Genomic DNA, 6,820 nt, shown 5'->3' with positions numbered 1-6,820 from the left:
TTCTGTCTTTCTTGAGGGTGTACAGTGTGAGTCCATAATGGACACCGGCTCACAAGTTACAACAGTGTCCGAGTGTTTCCATAAGAACCATCTGTCTCACTTACCTATACATCCAATTCATGCCCTTCTTGAAATCGAAGGAGCAGGTGGACAGCAGGTCCCCTATCTTGGTTACATAGAAGCGCGTGTCACTTTCCCGCTGTCTGTTCCTGGCAGGAAAGAGGAGCTAGTCGTGTTAGCACTTGTGGTGCCAGAGTGTCAGTTCAACAGCAGGACCCCCCTGTTGATTGGTACCAATGTGTTATTACGACTTTATGAACAAGTACTTGAACAGGATGGTCCAGAGGTTGTTTGCAAACTCTTCTCTAGAGATTTTGCAGTGATCTTCCAGCATATTGCCCAGATCCATGACCTCAACAGCCATGCTCATCCTGTCAGGTTACATGGTGGAAACCCCATCACCATCCCTGCAAAACAAAAGTGCTGCATCACAGGTGATGTCAGGTTGAAAAGGAACAGTCAGACCACATTTGTGCTTGAACCCAATGAACATCACAGGTTGCCAGGTGGCGTGTTCCTTGAAGCTGCTCTGATGGACATTCCATTTAAGTCTAGCTGCAAGGTCCCGGTCGTCCTGCGCAATCTTAGTGACCATGATGTTACGCTGCAGCCAAAATGCATCATTGCTCAAATATGTGCAGCTCAGCAGGTCACATCACTTGGACCAGTGAAAGGTGACTCTCATCACAATAAGCCTGACAGTGACAACCTCGAGTTCAATCTTGATGATTCACCAATATCTGAACAATGGAAAGATCGTATCACCACCAAGCTTAGATCTATTCCAGAAGTCTTTGCTGTGGATGACCTGTCATATGGTCACACCACTGCAGTGAAACATCACATCAGGCTACATGACGAGACTCCTTTTAAGGAGAGGCCAAGGCCTATTCATCCCAGTGACAGGGAGGCAGTCAAGGAGCATCTTAAAGAACTGCTTGATGCAGGAATCATTAAAGAGTCACAGAGCCCTTTTGCATCCCCAGTGGTCTTGGTCCGGAAGAAGAATGGTTCTATCAGGTTATGCATTGACTACAGGAAGCTAAATGCTCGAACCATCAGAGATGCATACGCTCTTCCGAACATTGAGGAGACCTTTGCTGCCCTTAGCGGTGCTAAATGGTTCTCCGTCATGGACCTTAAATCTGGTTATTACCAGGTTGAGATGGCCGAAGAAGACAAGCCTAAAACCGCTTTCACGTGTCCCCTCGGCTTCTTTGAATTCAATCGCATGCCTCAGGGTGTCACGAACGCACCAAGCACTTTTCAGCGCCTTATGGAAAGGTGTGTCAGTGACTTGCATCTCAATGAGGTATTGGTGTTTCTGGACGACTTGATTGTCTTTTCAGACACATTGGAAGAACATGAAGCACGACTCATGAAGGTGCTGAACCGTCTTAAAGATTTCGGTCTAAAGCTTTCTCCGGAGAAATGTCACTTCTTTAAGACGTCAGTAAAGTATCTTGGTCATGTCGTGGATGCACGAGGAGTTCATACTGACCCTGACAAGATATCCGCCTTGAGGGACTGGCCTCGTCCTTCAAATAGGAAAGAGCTTAAATGTTTCTTAGGCTTCGCTGGGTATTATCGGCGGTTTGTCGAAGGATATTCCCAGATAGCCAAACCTCTTAATAGCCTGACAGCAGGCTACTATCCACCAAAGAAAAGGGGCAAAGTGTACAAGAGGGAACGCTTCACGACTCTTGTGAGCCCTAATGCACCGCTCGGTGAGGAGTGGACTTCGGAGTGTGAGAGTGCATTCAGAACCCTGATCAAGAAACTGACGTCTGCGCCCATCCTTGCTTTTGCGAATCCACAACTACCATATGTTGTACATACTGACGCTTGTCGCGATGGATTGGGGGCAGCGCTCTATCAAGAGCAGGAGGGGAAGCTCAGAGTTGTCGCGTATGCCAGTCGAGGTCTTTCCAAGAGCGAGAGAAACTACCCTACGCACAAACTCGAATTCTTGGCCTTAAAGTGGGCCGTTTGTGAAAAGTTCAGTGATTTCCTTTATGGGTCAAGTTTCACTGTGCTTACCGACAACAACCCCCTCACATACGTCTTGACATCTGCGAAGTTAGATGCTGCTGGTCATCGCTGGTTAGCCGCTCTTTCTACTTACCAGTTTACCATCAAGTACAGAGCAGGGCAGGCCAACCGCGATGCAGATGGGTTATCCCGGCGGCCTCAAGGTCCGCCTCTTGAGGATGAAGCTTTCACTAAAGAAAGAGAGAGAATAGAGGACATGAAAAAACGGTTCATGGAAGCAGGAGATGACATGGATCATGAGGTGTTCTCTGCATTATGTCAACGTCATCTTGTGATGGTTAAAGATGAACGTCACCCTCATTCAGAGCAGCCTGTCATTGCGGAGTCTCTTGTTGTCGACCCTTCTGTAGTGCCTGATGTTTTCGATGAGGGCACTTTACCATCCATGGCTAACTCTGACTGGTGTAATGCTCAAAATAATGATCCGTCTCTCTCACGTGTCATCACCTTTGTGAGGAGAGCTGTAAAACCCAGTTTCAGAGAGACAAACCTTGAACATCCCGATGTCAAACTTCTTTTTAGGGAGTGGAAAAAACTTGAACTCAGGGATGGTGTCCTGTACCGGAAGTGGTCTGAGCGAGGCGAACTGGTGTATCAGTTGGTCTTACCCGAACAGTTCAGAGAGAGGGCACTGCAAGGAGTGCATGATGATGTTGGCCATCTCGGTTCTGAGCGTGCACTTCAGCTTGCTCGTGCCAGGTTCTACTGGCCGAGAATGGCCAGAGACATCGAGGAGAAGTGCAAAAAGTGCGAACGCTGTTTCAGGCGGAAGGCTGTGCCTCAGAGGGCCGCGCCTTTGGAAAACATTTCTGCTACTTATCCACTTGAACTTCTTTGTATGGATTATCTATCCCTTGAGCCGGATGATAGAGACACGAGAAACATTTTAGTCATCACCGACCACTTTACAAAATTTGCTGTGGCGGTGCCGACTAGGGATCAGAAAGCCAGAACTGTTGCGAAGGCTTTATGGGAGAACTTTATTGTTCACTACGGGTTCCCCAGTCGTCTGCTCAGCGACCAGGGCAGGGACTTTGAGTCTAAGACGATCAGAGAACTCTGCACACTGATTGGAGCAGACAAAGTTCGTACCACCCCGTACCATCCCCGGGGAAACCCAGTGGAACGATTTAACCGGACCCTCCTTGGTATGCTAGGGACCCTGGAAGAAAGAGACAAATATCATTGGAGAGATTTTGTCAAACCTCTGGTCCACGCATACAATTGCACGAGAAACAGTACAACAGGCTATTCGCCTTACGAACTAATGTTTGGTAGGCAGCCCAGACTGCCGATTGATCTTGTCCTGGGAATCCAACCTGATATGGCAAGTCACAAGACCCACTCAGAGTATGTCAAGGGCCTTCGTCAACGCCTACAGGAGAGCTACTCATTAGCTACTAAAAATGCCAAGAAGATGGGAGAGAAGAACAAGGCTAGGTTTGACAGGGAGGTCAGGGCAGCTGAACTCTTAGAAGGGGATAGGGTCTTAGTGAGAAACGTGAATATCAGGGGGAAACACAAACTGGCAGATCGGTGGGAACAGAAAATCCATGTTGTTGTCAGACGGATTAGCGACAGTCCTGTTTATGTAGTCAAACCTGAGACAGGGGAGGGGCCACACCGTACGTTGCATAGAGACCTTCTTTTGCCGTGCGGGTTCCTACCTGTAACTGAGATCAGAGAGCAAAGTTCTTCCACTGACGCATCGAGGAAAATGAGACTGAGGGGCAAAACAACAAAAGGCGTGCAAGGGGACACTGATTGTCAGGAGGACGCGTCGTACAGTGATGAAGATGAACTGTATCCTAATACATGGATGCCAGAAATCATCACGAAGGGTCCTTTCCTGCAGAGGGAAGGAGGCTTCAATGAGCCTCAGCCAGTTTCCAGGGTATTAAACCCAGACACCCCTTCTTTTGTGCCCCAAAGTTCCGCACACTTACCTGAAAGACCTACTCACGAGCTTCAACCAGGAACTCCTTATGTTAGCTCTGAGGATAGTGGTTCAGTTACACATCCTACTTCACACTGTAGGACTCCGGACCATATTGTCATTGATATTCCTGAACCTGATGTGACACAAATCTCACCTGATGAAGAGAACACAGATCTCATCACCACAGACCCTGTAGTTGCAGACACTGACAATGTAGTATCTGAGAGTCAAGAGTCCGAGAACGCAAGTGTCCGGCGTTCTACTAGGGAGAGACGTCCGCCTCGGAAACTCACCTACGATGAGCTGGGGGAGCCTTTAACCTTGGCCATTAGTTCATTCTTTCAGGCTTTAGGGGCTGCTATTTCACATGTGTCTGTACCGGTAGGGGCAGGTATGCATGCTGGGACTCATGCAGTCTAGAGGGGGAGAATGTAACCCTGGTAAGATTTACAGCAATCAGAAGTACAGGGTTCTTTGAATGCATCGTAGTCCTTGTCTGATAGTTTAATTTCCGGGCTTGCCCTGAAGGCACCATCTGCAGCTCCGTGCACGTGAAGGTGTGGTGTAGAGGAAAAAGGACGGCAAGGAAAAAACTCCATGCTGCCGCGGAGCACGGTTTTTTCCAGTTGAAAGAGAGGAAAGAGGTTTAATTAACATTTGTGAGAGAGCTGTCGTTAGCGGTGAACCACAGACGGGTACCTACCTGAAAGGAGCCGGAGTATTTCTTTGAACTTTTTGAACTATTCTGACTGGTTTTTTTTTGAGGTACAGTTCCATGGGTGCCAAGTGAGGAGCTGGTATCGTGGGTCTAAGACACTGTTGCTGCTGTGGAGGCCTTCTCTGTGTCAGGACGCCGACACGTTGATGCCTGCCGTACCAGGAGGGCGGTAGGGAAAAAAACAAAAGGAAGCCCACCTGAGAGATACCTTATCATTTTCTTTGCTACTTATTCTCCGCCTGAGATTCAGGTCGTTTTCAGTTCTTAACCCAGGACAGTGGGTAACTGAATAAACTGACACCATAAGGAACTGGACACTCACATGCTATTTTCTTTTCTTTTTCCTTTTCTTTGGGGTGTTGAAATATTGTGTTTCTTGTCTTACATCTATTTTGATTGTTTCAATTATTTTTGTGATGCATTTGAGATGGTTACTGCATTTGAAGATATCCCTACATTGAGGATGAGCAAAGGGAACTGATCCAAAAGGAAATATATAAAGCAAACTTTGTTTCATAAACCTGTGGTCGTGCGTGTTATGTGGGTTGGAAGTCTCATTGCTCTTACAGAGTTGCTACCGCCAATCTCCTTCCCAAACCTAGATTCGGATATTGTAGACATTGCACTTGGGCGAGCAGTATAGATCATCTCTTTATAGATAGAGGGACACACGTCCAGGTTACATATGGAAACATCTTCACCCTTTGAATCTTCAGTCAAAGAATTGTAGCGATTAATGGCTACAAGCTTGTGAAAGTGACTCTGATCCAACAAGGAGATGATTTCAAAGATCGTCCTTCTATATCACTGTTTGAAGAATTAGTGAGGAATAAAGGTGATGTTTGTTGCAGTTTGTTGAAAAGGTTAGTAGTTGCTTCCAGTAAGACTATTGCATAAAATTTCTTTGAGTCTGATTCTGTTTTGTGTTTCAAAAGCTCTTCTGTTATCAAGAAGACCAGTTTCTCTGTGAATTTCACATTCCCGTGGCAGCGTGCTAGGTACTTGCTCAGACATTTAGGGCTTTGTTTCGCTGTAAAAAGAAGTTTTCTTCCCACGCAGTGTACAGTGGACACTAATGTTTTTGTCACTTTTTATGAAATCACACTCAAAGTAAGGATAAGGTACTTCCACGCTTTAAACGCTGCACCGTTATACTCTCTCCCACACTCTATATATTATTCATTGTTGATCTGCACCAACGTGATCTGCACGTCTGTTACCAGAAATGTCGCACACACTTACATCATTGTCATGAGACACTCTCACAAACAAAATCACGTTTTAGTAACGCAGCATGCTTACAGGAAAGTAACAGTAATCTAAGTAGTTTTTTGCAATAGTAATCGCTTATTTTATTTGTTACTTGTACTGATCTGACGCACAACCTACAAAAGAAATAGCAGCAACCTTAAGGAAAACATTCGCAGTATTAGCAACCCAAGCATTCCCATTTGAGTGTTTCAGTGTAGATGGAGGATGCAAAAGACTAATCAACCCAAATGCTGTAGCACTTTTCTTTTTTTGGTCCTGAAGATCATTTTTTCAACTATCTGTCTCAATGTAATAGCTGGAATACAAAAACCTGCAAACATTTGGTTGTATAGAGATTCAATATTTTTGAAGAATTTAATGGCTAATAAATGAGCCTGTTACTTCTTCTTCAGTTAAACTTACATTTTCTCCTACACATTTGAAGAATTATACACTTTAACCTCTTTAGACAGTGTATACAGATAAAGCTAATCTATTCAAATAAAAGGCACACTGATATCTTGTGCTAACTGTATCATTTTCAATAAAAGAAAGAAAGAAACAAAACAGTTTGCCTCATCAAGATAAGGTGTCAATGCCTTTAACCCACTGAGCGAAAGGTTTAAACCTTTCACACACCGGCTGTACCAAAGGTTTAAACCTTTCACACACCGGCTGTACCAAAGGTTTAAACCTTTCGCACACTGGCTGTACCAAAGGTTTACACCTTTCACACACTGGCTGTATCAAAGGTTTACACCTTTCACACACTGGCTGTACCAAAGGTTTAAACCTTTCAG

Source organism: Mchenga conophoros, linkage group LG23, assembly GCF_057382185.1.
Source record: "Mchenga conophoros isolate Kocher_MC1m ecotype Shallow Benthic linkage group LG23, M_conophoros_male_GT1.1, whole genome shotgun sequence".
NCBI lineage: Eukaryota > Metazoa > Chordata > Actinopteri > Cichliformes > Cichlidae > Mchenga > Mchenga conophoros.
The sequence above is the reverse complement of the archived record's forward strand: the minus strand, read 5'-3'. Positions refer to the sequence as shown.